Source organism: Oncorhynchus mykiss, chromosome 10 (genome assembly GCF_013265735.2).
Source record: "Oncorhynchus mykiss isolate Arlee chromosome 10, USDA_OmykA_1.1, whole genome shotgun sequence".
Classification (NCBI taxonomy): Eukaryota; Metazoa; Chordata; class Actinopteri; order Salmoniformes; family Salmonidae; genus Oncorhynchus; species Oncorhynchus mykiss.
The window spans coordinates 41,024,310-41,037,496 of NC_048574.1; the positions used below are offsets into that span (position 1 = coordinate 41,024,310).

Here is a 13,187-nt window from a genome sequence, read left to right on the forward strand (position 1 = left end):
CAAAGGAATTGCCCCTGTTGTTATAGAGAGAGGGGAAAATATTGGCTCATAAATGCAATGGCTATTGTGGATAAATCTATGCTGAATGTCTTCAATCAACTACTATCACCAGTTTGGTGTGAGCTTAGACAGCTAGCAGGTAGCTAATCAAGAGAATATTCAACCATTGAATTACCCATGTTAATGGAATACTTTACGTGATAACGCATTCACGTGATAACGCATTCACGTGATAACGCATTCACGTGGTAACGCATTCACGTGATAACGCATTCACGTGATAACGCATTCACGTGATAACGCATTCACGTGGTAACGCATTCACGTGATAACGCATTCACGTGATAACGCATTCACGTGATAACGCATTCACATGGTAACGCATTCACGTGATAATGCATTCACATTCCACCGAGTGCCAGACATTAGTTTACATTGTCGCGACTTTAGCACCGTGAGCAACTAGTGCTAGCAATTCACTGAACAACTATCCCAAAATGGAAATATCTGACACGAATAACAAGATAAAAAGTAACAGAATTGATCTCCTCAGTATCTGTTCATGAATTAAGTTGACACCGACCAGAATACTTAGCCTACAGTATAGGGTCCTCCTCTATCATATTGCTTGGTCTGCAACTCCATAGTTGTGGAATGTGGACATTACAGGTAAAGTTGTATGCATGATACAGGATACGATTTTCAAGAGATTGCTAAATAAGCTATTTTACTGACTGTATAAGAATGATTAATAGCCAGAATAGTGGTGTTTTACTGTGAAGCTAATATTGCATTAGAGTTGCTAACGTTGAGGTTAATTCAACTATCACAGCCATGTATGTTATTAAATTACACTGATGTTCAGGATAACATTGTTTTATGTTCGTTGATAGCTAACATTGAAAGCTATACATAAGAAGGCTAATTCATTGTAATGTAAGCTAAATGCAATGGATACAAATAGTGGCTTGTGATTTAAAGATAACATGTCCAATATAATTATATAACTGCATATCGAACAGGAAAATGTAATCAATGAAATTAATACACCATTGTACTGTAATAATATTGATGCATTTCTCTCTCCTTGCAGGGAATTAGACGGATGAACAACAGGCATCAGATGCCCAAATCTCGAAACCAGAATCGTATGGAGACATTTGTCATTTTGAAAATATTCAAACATTTTTATTGCTTTTCGTGTATCTATGCATGAGTCCTTAAAACAGTCCATTGTACAAAATAAGTCATTCCAAAGTGAGAGACCATAAAGGAGATTAACCTCCAACATTCATAACCTTATTCAGTACATGAGGACAAATTTAGTCATGACCGTCATAGTTATTTTAGAAACAGGACAGGAGGTTACAAGTTTTTGTTCCAGCCCTTTACTAACACTTCATTCAACTAATTGTGTACTAAATTGAAGACTTACACACAGTGCATTACCCTGGGGCAGAAATCATGCCTATTTTAGAATGAGTTTTATGAGTTACAATTTCCTGACAAATCTGCATGATAAACCATAACATGGGTAAATCTATTTATCTCTAACATTGTGATGTTGCACACTCCTTAATGTCCTTCAACCTGGAACAAGCAGAGACAAGGGGGGAGAAACTAACCTCACGGCTCAGATTTCAGTGCTGGTTCAAGTTGGTGAAGCCACAACTACCTTTATTATTGTGCAATAGTTTTGTTAACAGTTTTGCATATTTTTAGGCTTGTTCAGTTGTTTACACTAAGAGTAGAATAACAGCCTCTAATTTTAACTATGTTAACGTTAGGTAAACAGACATTGCATGCAGCTGGTTAGCAAGCTTGCTAAACAGTCTTATCCACAGAATGCAAAAATAAATTGGCTGGCTAACAAGCCTAGAATGAACAAAACACAGCTGGCTGGTTTTCCTATGATTTTCCACCAGATGTTGTTAAAAATGTCTTACCTCCAAAACGAGCTGTTTTCTCCTGCCAAGCCAATACAATGAAGCGCATCGTGATCAGGTGTCCACTTTAGCCCCTGAAAACAAATGGGAAAAAACAATTCACTACATGTCTTTACATAGCTAGTAAGTTCACCAATTCATTATTTAAAAACTGTCCGGGTCTTCACAATTAACACATTTTAGAATTTTTGGTGCACCACAAGGTGTTATGGCATAGCCTCCCTGGCGAAGGATACATAGGATGCTGCCTTCAAAATCACCTGAATGAATGCACCTTAGAAGGCGGCGTTTTAAGATACCTTGGTATTGGGACATGCAAATTTTGATGTACCACCTAGAAATGGTGATCCTTGTTGATTGGGATGCACCCTATGTGTCTACAGATGCCCTGTTCAGCATTACTGTCACAAATCATGCAGTTATAGTCTTTGTGTTGGTACAGTCGAGAGGGTTGATTATGACTGGAACTAGTGGGATGGAGAGAACTTTGCTGCTCCTCATTGCTATAGAAACTGACAAGACAAGCTCCCCCATTTTTTCCCCACCATGTTGCGCTAGGCTGGTTTCACTGCAGGTATCACTGCATGTATGTGTAGTGTTGTGCTGTGTGGCGGAGGAGCCGCACAGGATGAGCTGTTGGCCCGGCAGAGTGTAAACAGAGCCTTAGGGATGGTCTCCCATGGTGCAACAGCACTCTACATGATTCTCTCACTGGGCTGCTGTGTTCTCCCAGGGTGGAGGATGTTTGGCCACTGGGAATCATTGGTCGTCTGACTGATGCTGAGCTAGATGCCCGAGTCTCCCCAGGCTTCAGCACGCCCCCATGCAGATCAACGGGGCTGTAGTGGAGCGGGTCGAGAGCTTCAAGTTCCTCGGTTGCCACATCACTAAGGATCTATCATGGTCGGCGCACACCAACACAGTCGTGAAGAGGGCACGGCCACGCCTCTTCCTCCTCAGGAGGCTGAAACATTCAGCATGGGCCTCTCAGATCCTCAAAACGTTCTACAGCTGCACAATTGAGAGCATCTTGACTGGCTGCATCACCGCTTGGTATGGCAATTGCTTGGCATCCTACCACAAGGCACTACAGAGGGTAGTGCTCACGGCCCATTAAATCACTGGGGCGGAGCTCCCTGCCATCCAGGACCTCTATACCAGGCGGTGTCAGAGGAAGGCCCTAAATATTGTCAAATACTCCACCCACCCAGGTCATAGACTGTTTTGTCTTCTCCCGTACCAATGCACCAGGTCTGGAACCAACAGGACCCTGAACAGCTTCTACCCCCAGGCCATACTACTGCTAAACAGTTAATCCGGGTGCTGTAGCTGTTTGGTTAAATATTGAACTATCTGTATTGACCCTTTTTGCACTAACCTTTGTGACTCATCACATACATTGTTGATACTGTTTATTATCTGTCACTTTATTCCTAGTTATATGTACATATCTACCTCAATTTCCTTGTACCCCTGCATATTGACTCGGTACTGGTACCTCGTGTGTCACGTTTGTCGTAATGATGAGACCAAGGCGCAGCGTGAATAGAGTTCCACATATTTTTAATGAACTGAAACTCACTGAACAAAACAACAAACTACCAAACAAAACGTGACGCTATTGATGTGCACACAGACACCTAACTGTAGACAAGATCCCACACCAGAAAGTGGGAAAAAGGGCTGCCTAAATATGATCCCCAATCAGAGACAACGATAAACGGCTGTCTCTGATTGGGAACCATATCAGGCCAACATAGACATACAAAACCCCTAGACATACAAGAACCCTAGACATACAAAAACCCTAGACATACAAGAACCCTGGACATACAAAAACCCTAGACATACAAGAACCCTAGACATACAAGAACCCTAGACATACAAAAATCCTAGACATAAAAAAACCCCTAGACATACAAAAACCTAGAGTACCCACCCTAGTCACACCCTGACCTAACCAAAATATATAGAAAACAGAGATGTCTAAGGTCAGGGCGTGATATCGTATGTATATAGCCAAGTTGTCATTAATCATTGTGTATTTAGTCAACTTTTATTATTAAGTCTTTTACTTTTATGTCATTTCTCTCTCAGCATTGTTGGGATGGGAAGGACCTGCAAGTAAGCATTTCACTGTTCATCTACACCTGTTATTAGTTACAGATTGAGTTGTCTACTGTCAGGCTCGATGTCCGTGGTCTGTTCGGTGGGCTGTGATGTGCCAGGGACTTGGCTGGTGCTGTTGTGTAAGTATAGAGCCTGGACTTCCACACAAGTCTACTTTTCTCCCCCATGTTCAACCCCCCCCCCCACCCACACACACACTGAGTGAATGAAATGACCCAGCGTAGATAATAGAGAGGTGAGAAATCATTCGTGGATCGAGAACAAGTGAGGACTCGATGTCCCTCTTACTTTTAAGAGCTGCTGAAGTCTCTATTCCTCTCTTTCTCTCTCTCCGTCTGTCTCTCTCAAATGTCTGTCTTTCTGTCTCTCTCTTTTGTTTCATATTTGAATTCCATGTTTACTTCTGAATTTCCACATTGAACAGGGAAACAAATTGATGATGAAATATTTTTCATTTTTACTGTTTAGGTCCAGATAAGATGCAAATAATTTAGCTTTCACCCTGTCACTGAGTATAGCGGGCAAACAGCCGTTGGAATACTACTCAAAACATTAACTCAAGCTAAACTGCAAAGTTAACTGATTGGCACTTTAGTCACTATTTCCTGTCGATGTTATCTAATTGGCAATGCTTGAATTGTTTTTACCCCTCAACGCATGTTCATCACTTTCTAGTCCACTGTCTACTTATTTTACTATGAAATCCACCCCTGCTGTTTGTACCCTATGGAATCCATTGTGTGTGGTCATGACCTAATGTGAGTCACATTACATCATGTTCAATATTGACACGCATAAATAATCGTATAATTACGTGTCATTTAGAATTAATCTAGGAAATTATACACTCTTGTAAGATACAAAACTCAGGCTTCAAAGATACCAGTTCATAACCTCTCCAGGTTGACAGGACACTGTGTTTCATAACTACTGGACCTTTTAAGAGAACGAGATTACAATTTTACTAAAGGGTGAATAAACAGAATGTTGTTCAAAATGGAGCAGAGAGTCACACAGGCATTCCAATGAACAATCTGACCCACCCATGTAATGACAAAGAATGAGTGAAATTGAGGACGGATAGATGTATAACAACACATCTATTATCATTATCATGATATCGATAACAAACATGTGCCCAGCCCAGTCTACGATATATCACAAAATATTCTCAGTATCATACTGTAGCTGTGTGTGAATCAAGTAGCCTATCTGTGAGCAAATTGCCTTAGCGCAGCCTTAGGACCCTGAGGAAATCGGCAGGTCACTGCAGGAGAAGGTGCGCGTGGTGATTTGTATGCGCTGCCACTCGTAGCTCGCATTATAGTCCATCTGATAGCGGCTCTGCATTCCCAGGTAGAACGGGATTAGGTTTTTACTCCCGGGGACCTTTCTCGGTGCTCAGGCTTGGGCGCCTTCTTGTTGATTTATCTCACACCTGAACGCCTTTTCTCTTCTTTTCATCATTTCCTCTCTTTTTGGTGCCTATGCAAGGACATTTAACCGGAAAAATATACATTTGCAAACGTTTCACAGAAAGGAGGGACCAATAGTAAATCAAACAAGCATTGAACAACTAAACAAAGACGAATAACGACGAAAAGAGGGTGAGTTCTTGAATTCTTCAACCACTTTCAGAAGCTGCAGAAGTTAATTGACAACGTTAATTGCCAAATATTTTGACAAGGTGATAGGCTGTGGCGCGGTCTAAAAAGTTTATATCAATTCTGTCTAATAATGGTGTTGTAGTTGTAGAGACAAAATTATTAGGCTATCAATTTTGATAGAGAATGACTCAACCTGTTGATAAACTTTGATCTGAGTAGTGTGTGTGAACGAGAGAAGGGGGACTGAGAGTGTTAGTGATAGTCTACATGTGTGAGCATTGACATGAGTACTTTGGATACACCCAGTTCGTCTAATACAATGAATCCGAAAAAGAAAGTAGGTCATATTTTCGTTGTCTAAAAAATTATTTATGAGAGTTTATTGATTTGCCATTGACGTTGTGTGGCTGTGTAATCTATAGGCTACCCTGAATTTGTCAGGTAGGCTAATCCATACGGTTTGGTTTTGCAACCAACACTGAATTACAGAGTTAACAGTTCTTTCGAGAACAAAGTAATTATCGTTGTATTGCTTTTTAAGATATATTATATAACACACTGATTATCCCAGTACCAGCCCATGCTTCTCACTGTGCTATTTCATGGGTCAATTTAGCCATGTGTCGGAAAGGTGGGCTATAGCCTACGACAGATTTTTCCTCGCAAAACCACAATAAAGAAGTCTAAGCAGTTATTGTACAATTTACTTGACCGTCCAGACTTTCTTATTTGTTGTATATTTCCCACTGGTGTAATATCCTACATTTCAAAAGAAAGTTCCTGAGTTGATTCAGCCGTTTACGGCAGGAGCTGTCCATTCATTGTGGTGCTGAAAGGTAGAACAGCAGGTTCCAGAAGGCGGTGATGGCTTCACTCGCGATGCAGATAATTAATGCTACTATAGTAGTGAAACATATAATTGAGTGTCTGTAGAGTGTAATAATCTCATTGTCATTGATTCCGTTGAGTCATTGGTCACCCTTGGCACACAATCATATAATGGAAAGAATGGCTACAATATCAGTGAGGAGTACATGTATCACACTGGATAGTGTTAAACCTGATGTCTCTTGAACTTCTCCTTCATTCACATTCTGGGCTTGTCCCTTTATCCTTGGCCTTTTAATTCTCTGTGATTATAGAGTTTCTTTGCAAAATCACATTGAAGCCCTGCCTTTGCCTCTCGCAGTCTGCAGTGGAACAGGGCACACACACACACACACACACACACACACACACACACACACACACACACACACACACACACACACACACACACACACACACACACACACACACACACACACACACACACACACACACACACACACACACACACACACACATTAAATAATTGATTTGAATACAAATAACATTACATCATGAGGGATTCAAACATTTCAAAGGTCATTGATACAAGGACACTTAAGGAAACAAAAATTACTTTCTCCACCACACAGCTAGGCTGCCCATAACGGCTGAAACAGAGCAGTACCTTCTCCTCCACACAGCTAGGCTGCGCATAATGGCTGAAACAGAGCAGTACCTTCTCCTCCACACAGCTAGGCTGCCCATAACGGCTGAAACAGAGCAGTACCTTCTCCTCCACACAGCTAGGCTGCCCATAATGGCTGAAACAGAGCAGTACCTTCTCCTCCACACAGCTAGGCTGCCCATAACGGCTGAAACAAAGCAGTACCTTCTCCTCCACACAGCTAGGCTGCCCATAACGGCTGAAACAGAGCAGTACCTTCTCCACCACACAGCTAGGCTGCCCATAACGGCTGAAACAGAGCAGTACCTTCTCCTCCACACAGCTAAGCTGCCCATAACGGCTGAAACAGAGCAGTACCTTCTCCTCCACACAGATAGGCTGCCCATAACCGCTGAAACAGAGCAGTACCTTCTCCTCCACACAGCTAGGCTGCCCATAACGGCTGAAACAGAGCAGTACCTTCTCCACCACACAGCTAGGCTGCCCATAACGGCTGAAACAGAGCAGTACCTTCTCCTCCACACAGCTAGGCTGCCCATAACGGCTGAAACAGAGCAGTACCTTCTCCTCCATACAGCTAGCCTGCCTAAAAGGGCTGAAACAGAGCAGTACCTTCTCATCCACACAGCTAGGGTGCCTAAAAGGGCTGAAACAGAGCAGTACCTTCTCTTCCACACAGCTAGGCTGCCCTTAACAGCTGAAAGAGCAGTACCTTCTCCTCCACACAGCTAGACTGCCCATGATGGCTGAAACAGAGCAGTACCTAGACACTTGTTTTGCTCTTCTCTTAGACAGGCCTGCAATCTGAATGTTTATGTAAGTCTATGTACGTGGCAGAGACGGCCAAATATCAACGCCCCCAACCTGCATCTGTATTCCAGACTGTCCAAGTGTGATATGAGGTGCTGCTACTTAAGGAGCTTGTCAGATAAGGCTGCTCCATGTAACAATGGAATGAGCAGCCCACCTCCAGTACCAGCCCCTCCCTCTGGTCTCCCACAACAACAATATCTGTCTTATTCAGAAGACAAGAAAACACATGATCATCAACATCAAACCAGGCTCCTCTGACAACAGAATGTTTATGTATGTCTGCTGTTGGGGAAACCACCTGTCTCACCTCAGTAGCTACCAGGTGATGTGTGCAACAGACACACACACACACACACACACACACACACACACACACACACACACACACACACACACACACACACACACACACATTGGGATTGTTCTGGTTATTCACCCTGTCAAGTTTATTCAATAAAAAAAAAAGCAAATTAAAATGAAACACAATTCACCCCTTGTACCCCCCTTTGGGAATACATCTTCATTTGATTTCCTCTATAAATAAAACATAGTGTAGCCTCCCGGGTGGTCAGTGGTCTAAGGCACTGCAGTGCTTGAGGCGTCACTACAGATCCGGATTCAATCCCGGGCTGTGTCGCAGCTTGCCGCGACCGGTTGACCCATGAAGCTACACACAATTGGCCCAGCGCAGTCCGGGTTAGGGGAGGGTTTGACCGGCCGGGATGTCCTTGTCCCATCGTGCACTATCGACTCCTGTGGTGGGCCGGGCGCGTGCGTGCTAACACGGTCGCCAGTTGTACGGTGTTTCCTCCAGCACATTGGTGTGGCTGGCTTCCTGGTTAAGCGAGCAGTGTGTCAAGAAGCAGTGCGGCTTAGCAGGGTCATGTTTCGGAGGATGCATGACTCTCGACCTTCACCTCTACCGAGTCCGTACTGGAGTTGCAGCGATGGGACAAGACTATAACTACCAATTGGATACCACGAAATTGGGGAGAAAAACAGGTAAAAAAAATATTCAAAAAAATAAAGCATGGTGTGCCCTGCCCACTTCATATTATCTTCTACCTCCTCCTATTGCCTGTTATGGCCGAACAAATCACTCATCCAAATCACAGACTTGTCCAGCCATGTAAATATGGAACTGCATTGGATTTCAATAAAGTGTTGGTATGCATTATTGATGGAGACAATACAATTTGTTTGTAGCTGGGGGTGTCTTGGCTGTGTAATGATTACAAAGACGGAGTTGACAGAGGCAGGGACCGGTCATTTAATTACACTATTGACTGACTGACAAGTCTGGGAGAGGTTTTCACCTCATGCTCGTTTTCACTGTTGGTTGTTCCTGTCTACCTGTCTGTCTCAGAGATGGACAGCCACTGGCCTATCACCTGGAATGATGCGTAAAAGCACAAAATCAAGAAGATGGAGGTTAAAAATGACGGAGAGAGAGACATCCAGATGGATCGACTCACCAACAGAGGAACTGAAATGTCTAAAACCATGGATGAAAAAGTCAACCTAGAGAGTAATGTGCACTTATTTTGCGTATTATTATTTTTGTGTTTGTGTAAATGTCTTTTGTAATTCAAGACTGGGAGAGGCCAGGTGTGTATTTGTTGAGTGTGTATGTGTAAGTGTGTCTTTCTCTCTTGATCCCTCCAGCGTATTCTAAGCAGAGCGTCCATATTTCCCTGGAGAGATGTGTCTTCTCTCTGAGGGACTGTTGCTACGCCACGTCATTCCAGTGTTATTGAATTTCTCACTTTTCAGAAGCAAAACGCCTTTCACATTATAAAAGGTGTGGAGAGGCTGCTTGCTTATTCAGTCTGGCTGTGTGCCATATCTCAGCTTAAGTAAAGAAGAGACACAGATGAATATTTATGAGTAGTTATTTAGGGAAAAAGGTGTTTGTTTCACTGTGGGTGTAAAGTTAGTTTGCCTTGGAAAACAAGTCCTTCTAAGGCTCAGAAGTTGTCAGGCGTCAACATTTAGTATCAAGACAAAAGGGTGCAAATGGTTTTTGTCAGGGGGCTGTCGGCTGTAATTAAAGAATAGCTGACACAGACTTCAGCCTGTTTCTAGGATTGTCTCTGTCTGTATTTGCTGTGTGACTAGAGGGAAGAAGACAAAGAGGAGGAAAGAAGGGTAGAAAATAGACTGATAGAGACAAAGATAAAAAAAAACATTTGAAATGCTGAGAGAAAGAAAAAAGGAAAGATGGGTAGATAAGGTTAGGGCCAATAAGAAGACAGGCATACGGTGTGAAATAACGACTGTAGGAAGATGGATACAGAGAGAGAAACAAAGCAAAAATAGAGAAGAGAGACAAAGGGAATGAAGGATGGTTTTGGTTTGATTTTAATGATCAACCTCTCTGTCCTTTCAATCAATTGGCTCTATCTGCTGGTTGCTCTTCTGTGCTTCTGACCACTCAGTTTGTACACATGTTCCAGGGGATGGATGTTTTGGGTAATGACCCATGTCCAATGGATGGACTTTGTCCTCCTTTATTGCCATAAGAAGTGAGTTGTAATTCATGGCCTCTGCTCCCGGGTCACCTAGGGGGAATCGATAGTGGCGCACCCCCATTGCCGAGATGCCACCTTATCATTGTCTAGGCCATTGTTGTAATGGGTGGCTACTTGGCAAGTCATTTTCCCCTTAATGTCGAATAACGACAGCTGCACCTTTTATTTTTACCCTTGTTGATTGAGTGTCTTTTTATTGAATTTCCATTTAAGCAGCCGTTTCTCCAAACCATCCCCTTCTTTAATTTCACAGCAGAGAGACACTCTCTGCACTGCTGGCATTGGCTGCAATGATAAATGGACTTTCACTTGGATAAGGCTTATTCCTAGAGCCCCTGGCAAGCCCAGCCCAGAGCACATACTGCAGGGCAGCTCTCTGTGGCAAAGAGCACCCGGGGTCTCACTCTCTAGCTCACAATCACATTCATTCTGATTTACAGACAGTGTACTGCTTCGATTACCATGGAAACCAGGATTTGGTAGATGGATACAAGAGTACAACACGTCTCCAGATGTGCTCTCACATCTCAGGCAATGTGTCCGCATTTTATCTGTAACAACAACACTATTATTTATTTTTTACATACACTGAGTGTACCAAACATTAGGAACACCTCCCCCCCATTAGGAGATGGTTATGCATTAATGTTCGGTGAACTGAGAGGGAGATGTGTATGTTGTGTGTGGCTGATGAGTGAGAACCGTCTTAAAACCTGTGCGTGTAGCTAATGGTGTGTTATGTTATTTTGTGTTCCAGCATCTATCCACAGACATAACAGGATCAGCTAAGAGGTCAGAGGTCAGCGGCCTGCAGGCCAGTCTGACAGATCATCATCTGTAAGCCCTGACGACAGACCTTCTCACTAACCCTACCCTACCCAGCCTTATGACTGTCCATCATACTCTCCGTCAGGCCTCCAGCATCCCTCTACCTCTCCGATAGTTTTAATACTTTCTGTCTCGCTCTGTTAGCCCCTGTAATGCAGTGTCATAAGAATGGCTGACTGGCTGTGGCGCGTGGCTGCATCTGTCTCCCTGTCTGTCTCCTTACAGACAGGCTCATTCCTCACTGACACAGTCTGGATATGAGGTATTTCCCAGGTGGATCTAAAGCTTACTCTAGTGTGATGGGGTCTGCCACTGGTAGAGCCTGATTCATCCCACTTTGAGTTTGCAGTACCTCTGTCACCTCATCCACCCGCTTCCAGGTTCAGACTCCTCTCAACCCTATGTCCTGGTTGTGTGTGTGTGTGTGGGTGTGGTTTGTGTGTGTGTGTGGTGTGCATGTGTGTGGTGTGTTTGTGTGGTGTGTGTGTGTGTTGTGTTTGTGTGTGTGTTTGTGTGTGTGGGTTGTGTTTGTGTGTGTGGTGTGGTATGTGTCTGTGTGTGTGTGTGTGGTATATGTCCTCCTCTGCTCTGAGGGTGGGATTCAATAGCACTGTTCAGTGTCCTAGGAGACCTACTGCTGGGCTCATTGATTTGGTCTCCAAATCTTGAGAAGGAAATAACCAGTGACACACACTTCCTGTACTCACCCCCTGCTCTTCTTCGCTCCCTGGCACCTGCTGATCAGCCATCACATACAGTGCCTTGCGAAAGTATTTGGCCCCCTTGAACTTTGCGACCTTTTGCCACATTTCAGGCTTCAAACATAAAGATATAAAACTGTATTTTTTTGTGAAGAATCAACAACAAGTGGGACACAATCATGAAGTGGAACGACATTTATTGGATATTTCAAACTTTTTTAACAAATCAAAAACTGAAAAATTGGGCGTGCAAAATTATTCAGCCCCTTTACTTTCAGTGCAGCAAACTCTCTCCAGAAGTTCAGTGAGGATCTCTGAATGATCCAATGTTGACCTAAATGACTAATGATGATAAATACAATCCACCTGTGTGTAATCAAGTCTCCGTTTAAATGCACCTGCACTGTGATAGTCTCAGAGGTCCGTTAAAAGCGCAGAGAGCATCATGAAGAACAAGGAACACACCAGGCAGGTCCGAGATACTGTTGTGAAGAAGTTTAAAGCCTGATTTGGATACAAAAAGATTTCCCAAGCTTTAAACATCCCAAGGAGCACTGTGCAAGCGATAATATTGAAATGGAAGGAGTATCAGACCACTGCAAATCTACCAAGACCTGGCCGTCCCTCTAAACTTTCAGCTCATACAAGGAGAAGACTGATCAGAGATGCAGCCAAGAGGCCCATGATCACTCTGGATGAATTGCAGAGATCGACAGCTGAGGTGGGAGACTCTGTCCATAGGACAACAATCAGTCGTATATTGCACAAATCTGGCCTTTATGGATGAGTGGCAAGAAGAAAGCCATTTCTTAAAGATATCCATAAAAAGTGTCGTTTAAAGTTTGCCACAAGCCACCTGGGAGACACACCAAACATGTGGAAGAAGGTGCTCTGGTCAGATGAAACCAAAATGGAATTTTTTGGCAACAATGCAAAACGTTATGTTTGGCGTAAAAGCAACACAGCTGAACACACCATCCTCACTGTCAAACATGGTGGTGGCAGCATCATGGTTTGGGCCTGCTTTTCTTCAGCAGGGACAGGGAAGATGGTTAAAATTGATGGGAAGATGTATGGAGCCAAATACAGGACCATTCTGGAAGAAAACCTGATGGAGTCTGCAAAAGACCTGAGAC

At 43.3% G+C, this 13,187-nt stretch overlaps 1 protein-coding gene across 2 annotated transcripts in view; it reads left to right on the plus strand.

Annotated features, from left to right (window-relative positions):
* The first annotated feature begins 5,421 nt into the window (after nt 1–5,421).
* LOC110533888 (roundabout homolog 1) overlaps nt 5,422–13,187 on the plus strand; it is a 210,398-nt gene continuing 202,632 nt past the window's right edge. For both annotated transcript variants that reach the window (XM_036990289.1, XM_036990290.1), the window contains exon 1: nt 5,422–5,683. The gene's annotated coding sequence lies outside the window, so the exon portion shown is untranslated. The remainder of the gene's footprint in view (nt 5,684–13,187) is intronic.